This window comes from Panthera tigris, chromosome E1 (genome assembly GCF_018350195.1).
Source record: "Panthera tigris isolate Pti1 chromosome E1, P.tigris_Pti1_mat1.1, whole genome shotgun sequence".
Taxonomy (NCBI): domain Eukaryota; kingdom Metazoa; phylum Chordata; class Mammalia; order Carnivora; family Felidae; genus Panthera; species Panthera tigris.
The window spans coordinates 22,495,117-22,508,416 of NC_056673.1; the positions used below are offsets into that span (position 1 = coordinate 22,495,117).

The following is a 13,300-nucleotide window of genomic DNA, read 5'->3' on the forward strand; positions in this document are numbered from 1 at the left end:
CAAAGAGCAGTGTTCAGCAGGGTTTGGGACATGGGGCCTGAAGTTAGACAGAACTCACAGTCTTCCTACGTGACCTCAGTCAAGGTGCTAAACTTTCCCAATCTTCGCGTCCACTTCTGTAAAATGGAATCCCTAAATGAGGTAATTAATGCAAGCCCTTAACAACACAAAATGCTCAAAAAGCGGGAACTATTACTGTTTTCTACACAGTAGTACTGTTTTCTTACACAGTTGTGTAAGCCCAACCAATCCCTCTCCCCTCTTCCACGCCTTGGTCGAATAACCAGCAACTGCCTCACCTACTTTACCGAAACAATTCAACAGGGTTCTGACTATTTACTTTGAGGCAGTGGTGGTACCTTGGGAAGAACACGGTGATCAGGCACGCCGCGCCACTGGTGCCCTACCCTAGATATGGGACCACGTGCTAACCGTTTACCTTTGCCTCAGACTCTTCAACTGCAAAATGTGGATTTCATTTTTAATTTTTTTTAATGTTTATTTATTTTTGAGACAGAGCACAAGGGGGTTGGGGCAAAGAGAGGGAGACACAGAATCCAAGGCAGGCTCTGAGCTGTCAGCGCAAAGCCCGATGGGAGCTCAAGCCCACAAAACATGAGATCATGACCTGAGCCGAAGTCAGACAGTCAACCGCCTGAGCCACCCACGGACACCCAAAATGTGTATTTTAAGATGTGAGAATTAAATGGAAAAATATGAAAGAGCCATCAAGCAGACGAGGGGAGGGGGGAAATATGTCAGGTAAGAAGACTTTCAAGCAAAACAGACCTGGCTTCAAATTCTAGTTCTACCACTTAACTAGCTGTGTGACGTCGGGCAAGTTAGTCTCTGGTCCTCAGTTTGTCTGTAAATGGCGGAAATAGCATCACAGGGTTTTGGACAGGTTTAAAACAACGTACAAACTACCTGGTATGCTGATTCCCCACCCCCCTTTCTGCCTCTTCTTTTCTTTCCATCTCAAAAACTCCCCTTTATTCAGTAGACCAGGAGAGCACCATTTCTGACCATCAGTTAAAAAAATTAGCACATCTCCAATATATCTATATGTAATATAGGTGCCCCTACTGTGTTCTTTCTAAAACATAATACTAAGAAGAAATTTCAAAGAGTAAAATAAAAATATTTTTAAAAACTTAGTTCTGGGGCACCTGGGTGGCTCAGTCGGTTTAGTGTCTGACTTTGGCTCAGGTCATGATCTCGCGGTTCTTCAGTTCGAGCCTGGCGTCCGGCTGTGTGCTGACAGCTTAGAGCCTGGAGCCTGCTTTGGATTCTGTGTGTGTGTGTCTCTCTCTCTCTCTTTGCTCCTTCCCCACTCACCCTCTGTCGCTCTCAAAAACAAACATTAAAAAAAATTAAAACACACAATAAAAAACTTAGTTCTGATGTCTCCTTCCTATACCCCAAAGGAAGTTCTTATATACCTTAGAATCTAGAAATTCATTTTGGAGGTCACTACACTATTAGGCAAACTGTTTAAAAACAAAGATAAATAGAACAGGCTCAGTATAGTTCCTAGCACAGCAACTGGCATAGAGTAGATGCTCGGTAAACACTGGTCCACTAAAGTTTTTATAAATCTGTTTCCACACATATGCTTCTCTGTGCAAGTTTGCACAAGTGGGCTCTCCGCTTAGTCTCCCTTTCTCTCGAACTCCCTACTTCTCCAACAAAGAGTGGTGCTCTGCTTCACCTCCAGGTCACACACTCATTTGTTAGCTCCACTATCTTACCCAAAGCCCTTTCTCCAAGGTCACCAAAGATCTGATGGCTGGACGCATGACTTTTCCCTAAATCCTCCACCTTCCTGACCTCCCTGCAGCGCCATATACCAATGACCTACCCGGGTTCTTCCTTCTGGCTCCTTCTTCCCCTTCGGTTTCCACTGAAAGTGCAGTAGCTAGACTCCCCTTTGACTTCAAAGACCAATCTTTCTCCCAGTCCTTCCTGGCTCCTCCTTTTTGCCCCCTAAGTATCCCCTAGGACTCTGTACTTACCATTCTTCTTTTCCTTCTCTAGTGAATTCTACTGGGTCTTTTCAAATCTATCCTGCAAATATCCCATTCTCACTCTATACATTGCCATACCCTGTCCTACGTACCATTATCTTCCTCAAGAACTAGGGCAAACACCTCCTGACTGGCCCCCTCTTTGCCACTCTCTTTTCTCCACACAGTACTCAGGATCACCTTTCATTTAAAAAACAAAAACAAAAAACAAAAAAACATACTGCTTGTTACTCTCCTGCTTTAAAACCTTCAGTGACTTTCCCACCACCATGCTTATTTTGGTAAAGCTTAGACTCCCCAAAGAGCCCACAAAGGCCTGTGTGATATGGGGCCTGCCTTTCTCTCCTGCTTTACCTCGCCCCCCATTGCTGCCCTGTTCCCCCATTCACCTCACCCTAATCCCCTGGTGATCCTCCTTTCAGGTCCTCAAAAAGAAAAGGATGATTTATTGCCCCCCCCCCCCCCCACCGCCCAGGTCTGCCCACTTGTGGTTCCTTTTAGGCCTGGAACATTCTCCATAGCTCTCTTCACCAAGCTGGCTCCTCTTCAGCGAGACTCGAGCTCACCTGCCCTGTAACACAGTTTTCTGACACACAGTCGGGGCTTCGGGAGTCTGTGTTGAATGAATGGATTCCACAGACTTTAGTCAGATAACTCCCAAATCTAAATATCTGGAATCAGTTCTCACCCTTCAGTGTCAGCACCTGACTTCTAAATGCTTCCTAGATATCCATACCTCAAATTTAGCACAGCAAATACACTCAAAACCAAACCCTTCATCTCCACCCAAACCAGTTCCTCTCATCTTCTAGAATTACATGAGCAATTTAATCTACACCTCCACTTCAGAACCATGAATTTCCCAGTCATTTGCTCCACCTGTCCACAATTCTAATCACCCTTTAAAACTGAATTCAAGTATCACTTCATTCATGCATGCATTCAATCAACCACTTATTCATTCAACAAATACTTGCTGAGTGCCTTTTATGAGGCAGGTACTATGTTAGCTACTGGAGAGCAAAGCAGACATATTTCTTTCTACTGTATATCAGTCAAATAATCACACAAATATTACAAATTGTAAAAACTGTAAACAAAAAATGTTATGAAGGAAAAAGGTGCTAGAAACTATGAGAAAAAATATGCGAGGTTTCAAAAAACATTCCTTAAATGATGTGCTGAATGAATGAGACATAATCTAGCCTAGGCAGACTGGAGGGCAGAGCATACCAGGCGGAGGGTTCAATCAGGTCCTGGAAGCAAGAGGAGACCAGCAGGCCTATCTTAAGGCACCCACCATTCTGCCTTATGTTATACCTATCTGGATCAGTCTTGTTCCCTTCCTCAACCCCCACCCTCATTTTAAGGTTATCTGAGAGAAAGGACATAGACTGTCTCATATGTGCCAACACCCTCCAGGAGATACTGATTAACAGGCCCAGGCCCAGGCCTTAAGAGGCCCTGCAGCTTCCATTATGGCCACCTTGGAAACCAACCACCATGTAAAAGGAGCCTGATTTTGATTAATGAATGATGAGAGACCAAGAGAGTGTCAGAACTCATGGAGGAGAACCGAGATGTCTCAGCTAACAGCTAGCAGAGAGGCCCATGTATGTGAGTGAACCCATGTTGGATCTCCCAGTCAAGTCAAATCACATGGAGCAAAGCAATATGCCCTTCTTCCCTGAATATAACTCACAGATTCATAAGCAATAAAATGGTTGCCATTTGAAGCCACTCAAATTTTAAGATGATTTGCTACACAGTAATAGAAAACTGAAATCGTCAGAAATTCAACGCTCTCTTTTAGCAATCATTCAAATGTTTCCCAACTTGGATGATCAAGAAAATCTTCCTCATATTCATTACAATGACTCCTCCTTCAATTTAAGCCCATTTCCTCTTAGATCTTTGAAGTACCAAAGAACAATTAATCAAAACCCCCCTGGCAAAAACTATTCTTATACTTTAAGATGGTAATCAAGCCATCCCTTAGCTTTTCCTTCAGTAGGCTAAAATCATTCCTTTTTTTTCTTAAACTTACAATGATAGGACTTGTTTTTAAACTTTGTAATCATTTTTATCCTCTCAAACATTGGCGCAGTGCGGGCAGGGGGACAAAAACTGGAGGTCACATGCCAGCATCTAACAGAGATTATTTCCTTGCTCTATGGTTCATCGTATTGGTTCAAATTCCACACAGTCCCAAATATGGCATGTTAGCACCACAGAAGTTATTACCCTACAAATGCAATCATATGCTGACATTATTACGAAAACTTTTGGGCTCTTGACGTTCAGCTTACTCCACCTTGTGCCGACTCCCTTCACTCATCAACCTGGTTTCACACTCCATTATTGAAATAGATTTTAACAAATTCTAGATATAGGAAATACAACAGAAAAGCTTGAGGTTGGAGTGGGCACGCCATTAATTTCAGTCAAGATCTCTAACCACAGTCAAGGCCTTTCTGTAGGTCAGGCGGGCTCAGGGTACCTCCTTCCACCTTGATGGCAACGGTCTTGTAAAAGGCAAGATCTTTAGCACTTGCCTATTGAGCAAAGGCACCTTTTTTTTTTGTAGAACCCAACATGGTATATTTAACTATAAAGAGACAAACCAGTTGCTTAAAGCAATGTAAAAACACATTTTCTCTCTGAAGTATCACATGAATGTAGGCTTCAATGTCAAATGTAGCTTTATAATCACCAGTAAAATAGGGATAAATAAAGCCCACCCAAAACAGAGTATTGTAGGTATCAAATAAAATGATACAAGGGAAATAATTTTGTAAAGTACTATATAAAAATGGTAGGTGATATTGTAGAACTAAGTTTCAGCAAGCCCAAGAAATATTCAAATCAACTTTGAATGGTTACCTGATGGTTTCAGGTGAAATATATGGAATAGGCACCATGGGCTCAAGTTCATCAAATAGGAACTAAAAAGCTGCCACTTAATAAGAAAGCTTATGAATTTTCTAATACTGCCAAGACTAATAAAAATGTTCGGACTAGTGGTTGGACCCTGGGAACCCACTTCAAACACTGTCTGATGGCGTCAGGATCTAGGCCAGGGAACAGGCTCGGTCAAGGAATTCAACAGTCTACTGGAAGAAACCAAATAATAAACTGGAAGTCCAAACAAGGAGGAATAACTCTACTTGAAGAAGGCAGGGAAGGTTTCACATATGAAGTAAGTCTCCTGGGGGATGAGTACTTGGCTAGTCTGAGGGGGAGGCCACCAGAAAAAGACACAGAGTCCCAGAAGAAAGTGCAATAACCAGGGATTCGGAAAATGAGAGAAGTTGGGAAGGGGTTGGACTGGAGAGAAATGACTGGGGACAGGAAGGAGATGAGATAGGTAGGATAGGGTCAAATTGTGAAGGACTTCACCTATCAAGCTAAGTTGGAAACAGGGAACCAATGGCACTCTGAAAACCTGAGAACGAAAAGATTTGATTTGGGCTTTTAGGATGATAACTTTGGCAACAATGTGGAGGAGACAGGAGCAGAGAAAGACCCATGGTAGAGTGGCAAAAGCCCAGTCAAGATTTGATAAGGGGGCAGGAGTGGTGGTGGCACCTGGCTGGCTCAGCCGTACAGACTCTTGATTTTGGGGTCGTGAGTTTGAGCCCCACATTGGGGGTACAGATTACTTTTTAAAACAATAAATAAATAAATAAATAAATAAATAAATAAATAAAGTCTTAAAAAAAAAAAAGATTTGATAAGGGTCTCAACCACAAGTTTTAAACTCAAATTCCTGGAGGCAAAGTAGGTAAAATGTGACATCTTTAGTATTTAACATCTGGGAGAAGGGTTACCTGTAATCTTTTTTTTTTTTTTTTTAATGTTTATTTATTCTTGAAAGAGAGGCTGAGCATGAGCAGGGAAGGGGGAGGAGAGACAGAGACAGAGAATCTGAAGCAGGCTCCAGGTTCTGAGCTGTCAGCACAGAGCCTGACATGGGGCTCAAACTCATGAACTGTGAGATCATGACCTGAGCTGAAGTCGGACGCTTAAATGACTGACTCACCCAGGCATCCCAGTTACCTGTAATCATTGAAGAGTGCAGGCCCTGCCTAAAACTATTTACACACATTTTAAGCCATTGGACTAGTTAAACAAAATGTCTACTTTCTGACCTCTGGTACAGTAATGCAATACAGTGGAAATGAAGGAAAGCCACACATCAAACAGTACTCCCAATAATACAATCAAAAGGGTTTAAGCAACCATGGATTTAGCATATTTAGATGATGTGAGGCATTAAAAAGTATGAATAGGAAGACCTGGTAGACATCATTAACAGAGTTCAAACCTACAGCAATACAAGCAGATAACTGATACTGGGTAGTGGAGATAATGTATGTAACAATTTAAGATGCCTTTTGAACACTCTGGTAGGTTTGTCAAGTTGGACAAAGTCTATCAAATTGGAAATAAGGATCTGAAGCGTGGGACAGACAGCCGGTTGGTAAGACATACTGAGGATAGCTGAATTTATGGGTATATTTGAGATCCTTGGAGTAAAGCTACGGGGAAGAGTGGAAAGACACCCAAGGCAAAGCCTTGGAGTATCTCAACATTTATGGGATAGTCAAAAGAGAATATAAAGAAATAATAGAAGGACACTGGAAACTCAGAAGAGACAAGGTAGCCTCAAAGCCAAATGAAGAGGGTTGGGGGTGGCAGGGAAGGAATGGTTCAACACTGCCACATGCCAAGCAGAGATTAAGTAAGGTGGAGGCTAAAACCACAACACTGGGTTTGGTAATCTGGAGTTTACTTGGGTTCTTCAGGAAAACACGAGCAAGGTAATGTGGGTAGAAGCCGAAATAACAAACGGTTTGGTAAGAGGATCAGAGCTGAGGAAGTACACTATAGGTTCTTCCTCATTCTACCCTGAGAACCATGTGCCAAGTAATATGGATAGAAGTCTAAGAAAACAGATGGTGATTCTTGATATACCCTATGGTCAGAGTAAATTCTGTGTTCTCCTGAGTACTCATCCAGTCTCGGTGAATGAGACTTTGTGGAAGAAGTGACTTCCGGGCTAAAGCCAGTAGCTAGGTTAAGTTGGGGCAGGGTGTTTTAGAGACGGCTGGCTTATGTAAAGGCCTTAAAGGCCTTAAAGGCCTGAGGTAAAAGAACATGTGCCACTTGGGGGGAACTGGAAGGAGCAGAAGCAAACTTTGAGAGGGACAACTGCCTAGCATTGAGGCTGAAGACTTAAAAAGGTTAGAAGAGAGGGGCGCCTGGGTGGCTCAGTCAGTTAAGCGTCCAACTTCGGCTCAGGTCATGATCTCACGGTTCATGGGTTTGAGCCCTGCATCAGGCTCTGTGCTGACAGCTCAGAGCCTGGAGCCTGTTTCAGATTCTGTCTTCCTCTCTCTGCCCCTCCCCCATTTGCACTCTGTCTCTCTCTGTCTCAAAAATAAATAAACATTAAAAAAAATTTTTTTTTTTTTAAAACAAGGTTAGAAGTGAAGAGCAGGAGGGAGAGAGAATAGTAGTCTGATCAGAATTAGGGATGAGGAGAGGTGCTTCATAGTACCTCAGAAATATGGAAACTCACTGATAAGACAGCGTTCCCTATAATTCGATATTCCCAATGATTAGGTAGATAATAAAATACCTTTGCTTCTCTCTCTTCCTTTAATAACGGTTCAGTTTGACCAAACTGCTTCTCAAAAAACATAGGACAGAAACTATAAGAGCAAAAGATGGATAAAGCTGTAAGCCTGATGTGTTTGGCTTCTCTAAGGTTTCTGTAATAAATGGTCTAATTAGGTCTAAAACCACATCCAGATCCCAAATGAAGTGAAACTTCTCCCCTTCAGACCCCTTCCAAAGGACTGAAGGACTGACTTTAAGACACCCAAACTTAAGGCATTAACGAACTTCTGAGACAAAGGACTGGCCCAGTTTGTCCTGCAGCTCAGTCTAGCTGATGAAAATGAAACTAAGAGAAAACAGTCTGGGGTTACCTGGTTTTGCCTGTTTCAAAACATTACCACAGCAGAGAGCAGGCTGCCTCCAGTTCCTGCCGCTGAGGTCCTTGGAGCCATTTCAGATGAGCTCATCTCAGGAGCCAACAGCAGCAGCTTTCAGGCAGAGTGAATGGTGCCGCCTGGGGACGTATCTTTGGTAAGCGAGATTGCAACAGAGCAGGCGGTTTACCCAGGGCAGTGCTGACTCATGCTAGGCAAAACTCCTCTTTCCCAAACAACCCAGCCTGAGCCAACCACAATCAAGTGCAACCTCGAAAAAGAAGAGGCGCCCCACTGATTTTTTTTTTTAATCCAGTGCTGATTACCAGGGGCAGCTTCCTCATGGCCCTCCTGCTGGTCGATCGGCTGCCTCTGGAGCCCTTACCTGGGAGGCTCCAGTGGTCACTTTCCAAAGTTTCATTTGAGAACTGCCCGGGGCTCAGGGCAGCAAGATTACAGAAGGTAGCAGGTTCACAGCCCTGAAGATTTCTCCAGAGTGGCTGATAAAGAAGTCACTTTGCATTTACAAATTAGAACATCTGGGTCAGAGGACTCCGGAACTTGCCCAGTCATCCTTAGCTGGTCAAATCATCAGAGTGAATTTCTGTCAGCCAGGACCAGGCTCACTCTTCTTTTTCCCTACTAGGCCTTCTCTGACCTTTCTATTTCCTTAGGCAATTCAAAATCTCAAATTAAGACAGAAATAACTGAAGGCTTTTTTGTTTAATCAGCTGCCACACACAGCTTAAGCTACATTATCCACCATCACACCTACCAGATGCTTAAGGAATACAGGAGTGTGTGAAAACTGTATTACCACTTACATTTAAAAATCCCTAAATCTAGGTCGATTCTCATTTATTGGCCAGCTTATTAAATAATCAATTCTAGAATGACTGGTTCATCAAAGCTATTAATTATTATTGAATTTGCCCTGCCCAGCTAGAACGGGCTTTGGTGCTATACCAAGAAAACAAAAGATTAAGCCCTTGCTTTCTGTGTTTTCTCATTTGATAAGAAAGAAACGAGATTTCGTATCAGATCCTTCTGTTGCCTGCTCAAAATTTCCCACGGCTACCAGCTCTTCCTTAGCATGGGCATTCAAGGCTCCCATTGCAAGCCTTGTCCATCCTTCAAGGCAGATCCCACATGCTATGAACTCTGGATATAACTACCAGCCCAGCCTGTCATTCAGTAAATGTTATTAGGTTAATTAAAATGTATGTGCAGACCGTCAGATTTTGGGTTTAATAACTATGCTACTTAATTCTATTCCTTTTCAAGGGTCTAGTTAAAGAAAAAAAAAGTTATTTATCCAACTTGCTTAGTTCCCCTTAATTACATTATTCCAGTAGGCTAGCCACACTGGGCTTTATAAGGTTTTATAAAATGTTCTCTCTTTTATTTCCTCCCTTTCAGCATTTTCTTTTTCAGAAAATGGCTGTTTAAAAGAAGTTTTCCTACAGTATGTGTTAATTAGTTCTTTTCAAATGATAAAAGCATTTTACAGCAGCTGACAACCATTATCTCATGGACCACATTTTAAGAAATATTTCTGTAGTTGATGATAAACAACATTCTGGTATGGAGCAACTTTCAAGGTTCGTACAGTAATGGACAAATATGAAACCTCTTTTGGAAAAAACATTGTTAGAGGCTTCTGGCTCATTCTATATTAGTAACTGTAAAAAAGGAAGAGAAAATTCAGATGGTACTATACCCAGGAAGTAAATGTAAATTATATAAACAGCAACACGGGGGCCAGAAGCATGAGAATCTCCTAATTCTGCTAAAATAAACACCATTAGCAGGTGAAGAGAAATATGGCAGATTATCATTTCCCGGTTTGGGATTCTGTACAGTTCCAATCAGTTTCCCCAAAATATAACCATACATACCCATCCCAGTTCCTTCTTTTAGACTGGAAAGGCTGAGGATTACACTGATTTAGGGCTTTCAAAAGATGCTAAATCTGAACAAATGGCTTCAGGCACTTGAAGTTTTATGAGGTTATATGAAAACTAGGAGGTTATATGAAAACGAGAAATAAAAAAAATAATTGTGGCTTTGTGCTTATTAAGTTCTCTCAATGCATTATGAAAACTCAGACAAGTTATTCCTCACCTAAAGGTACATTTTATGGGTGGTCACAGGAGAGATTGTGTGTGTGTGTGTGTGTGTGTGTGTGTGTGTGTGTGATATCTGCACACACTCACACTGCTTTTCTTGAACAGGAATATGTAATGCTATTTATAGGCCCCCCCCCCCTTTTTTTTCTGCAAGAGATCTTAACGTTACAAATGTTAAGTAAGCCAGGTGTCAAAAGAGAAAAAAAATTCACATCTCTGGATTCTGTCATCTTCCAAATCCATAGAGAATTACCAAATACATACAAAAAGATATGGGAGGATACACACATCAGGGAGGGAGCTGCAATGGGAGATCCAGGAGGTATTTTTAGTTTCGCGAGAATTTTAATTTTTTTGTTTTAACAAGGAACACATATTCAAGTATTGGTAATTTATTTTTTAAAAAAAATTTTTTTAATGTTTATTTTTGACAGAGAGAGAGAGAGACAGAGCATGAGCGGGGGAGGGGTAGAGAGAGAGAAGGAGACACAGAATCAGAAGCAGGCTCCAGGCTCTGTGCTATCAGTACAGAGCCTGACGCGGGGCTCGAACTCACAGACTGTGAGATCATGACCTGAGCTGAAGTCGGATACTTAACCGACTGAGCCACCCAGGCACCCCAAGTATTGGTAATTTAAAACTGGGTTAAACGTTTTACCATTTATTAACTAATCTTTTCCCTTTCTCACTTTTTCCTCTTATCATCTCCCTTTTACCTACTTTCCCCTCCCCAACATCCTAAAGGATACTGCACATTTATTCTTTTCAACAAAATTAATCTTATTAATGTCCATATCCTTTCTCTTATGGAGAAGAGGTTGAATTGATAAATCCAAGTCTCCAGAAACCAGTGGCTGCCTCAGCTTGTTGAGTATTAGGGACATTGCCAAACTCTCATCTTTGGAGTTCTAGGATCTTCTAACCTTTTTTAAAAAACTAGAGTACCTCCCCTTCAAAAAAGACAGATGAGCATCAACCAAACATCTATCATCTAATAAATCACAGAAATTAAATGTGAAAAATCAGTAAATTTTAGGATACTCAAGAATCCACTCTAGGGGTACTTAAGAATCCACAGGGGTGCTTACTGAAAATAATTCTTTCTCATCCGAGTCCCTCAGACATTCTGGATTAGCCCAAGTGGAGAGGCCCAAGAATCAGAATTTTCAATCATCTCCTGCTCCCACGTGATTCTGATGCAGGTGGGACTCAAATATTTTGAGATACCAGTCATATAGCTATGTTCCCCGAGCACTGTTTACAATAAAATGAAAAGTTGTGTTTCAAAGACCACCAAAATGAGCCACAGTCTCCCTGAGTATGCCACAGACATTAGTCCTCTTACCCACAAGAATCACCAAGTATACAACAACTGAACTGTATTTATTTTGTCAACTGGACCATTATTTTCTTCAAGCCTCCAGAGACAATTATTACCCTAACTACTCTTAAGGATTTTAGCTGTCACCCACAGTCGTTATACTGAGACACTTTCACACCTGGGATGCAGTACAAGGGGCTTAATGGAATTTTTATGGCTGTAAAGATTAAAGTTCACTTGACTCAACAGAATAGTCAAATAAAACAAAGGATAAAACCTCCCAAAAGGCACAGGTTGAAAGTAGAGGCTTTTGACTTCCTGATGAGGCAGTTTTGCCCGGAAATTCAAACCATGGGATGCTATATAGCTCATATGTCTTGAGAGTACCCAAATGCCAACTTATCACCATAGCATCAGCCAATGCAGGCTTACTGTAACATTTGGAAGCACAAACCTCCTGTATAAAATGGCCTCTCCTGGGAGACAGAGGCTGTCGCCATGCCGGGGATCATTCCATTTTGGGGCCAGAAGGACCAGGCAGTCCTTTTAATCTTTAACGAGCCACTTTCACGTTCAGGTGTGGGAACCTGCTTCACAGCACTTTGCTGCAAAACAACACCCGCCCCCCCCCCCCACAACCAGCTGTGTGAGGGCACGTGATGTGAGTCTGTCTCTGATGGTACAGTGACCAGAATCCGGTCTATAATGTAATTGTGGGCATTTGATTATCCACTGCGGTGTAATAGTTCAGAAGGGTATCCAATATCGAGGGTACAGCAACTGCCTACCTCAGTCACAGTGAAATACTAGATCCCTAAATGTCAGGGAATTGAAAAAGTAGCAAGCCTGCGGGAAAAGGAAGAATCCTAAGCTGACAGGACACAGTCGGAGGCCCTAATAACAAGATGGAGGGAAAGAAAGTCAGCAACGTGACCAATCTGCTATCCTGGGCAGCTCAATTTAGAAACCTGGCGATGGAAATGTGGGAACCGTCTGATAGTGTAATTTCCTTTACAAAGCTATTTCTTCATTTTCTCTCCTGAGTTGTTAATACAGAAGAAGGGCAGGGACAGGCCCTTGTCCTCCAGCTCCATCACGTAAACAACTCCCATAGCTTCATAATGAAGTGACTAGTAGGCTCACGTCCTATTCCCCAGTAACCACCCTCTCGGAACAAAGATTCTGTAATTCAACTCTGAAGATTTCCTAATTCACAATTCTTCTTTACTGTGTACCTCTGGACTCTCCTCTTTAAATACATCCACACACACTCCTCTTTCTCCCTCTACTCCCTGCCACCTCCCATACCCATGCCCTGCCTCCCATAAGTCAAACTTTCTGACTTTTCACTTTGGTTTCCACTAAAATGCCACAAGATTTAAGTTACCTTCTCGCAGGTGCCCAAGTCTATGGGGCCTCTGTTGACATGTGTCTCATCTGGATGGGTGATTTCTGGCCAAGTAGACAAAACTACCTGTTCACCTACAGTTAATCTTCAAACTGGCTTGTGTAGGCTGTGGAAATAAAAGAGTAAGGCTGCACAGCTTGAATGTCCCATCAAGGTAATCAAAATAATGGAAGAGAGACAGTAGACAGGAGAGATTTCAAAATAAAGACTGAACTGTGCATTTCAGTAGCACTTAAGAAAACACTCCATCTGATTAAGCCCCTGATGAGTAGGCTAATACCCAAAGGACTGTACGTTCTCCAAAGATTATTGTGCTCACAGCTCTTCCTTCCCTCAAGGTTCATAAAATCAAACTTGCATTACTTATAATAAAGTGGATAGGTAGATTCCAACATCCAGAATTCTGCTGATTTCCT

At 42.1% G+C, this 13,300-nt stretch overlaps 1 protein-coding gene across 5 annotated transcripts in view; it reads right to left on the reverse strand.

Annotated features, from left to right (window-relative positions):
• Positions 1-13,300, reverse strand: part of RFFL (ring finger and FYVE like domain containing E3 ubiquitin protein ligase) — a 66,052-nt gene that overhangs the window by 37,577 nt on the left and 15,175 nt on the right. For 2 of the 5 annotated variants that reach the window (XM_042967033.1, XM_042967027.1), the window contains exon 2: positions 12,864-12,990. The exons of 1 other annotated variant lie outside the window; for it this stretch is intronic. The gene's annotated coding sequence lies outside the window, so the exon portion shown is untranslated. Of the gene's footprint in view, positions 1-8,023; positions 8,167-8,411; positions 10,205-12,863; positions 12,991-13,300 lie in introns of those variants that run through there. 2 more of the 5 variants (XM_042967031.1, XM_042967036.1) reach the window with 2 other exon arrangements.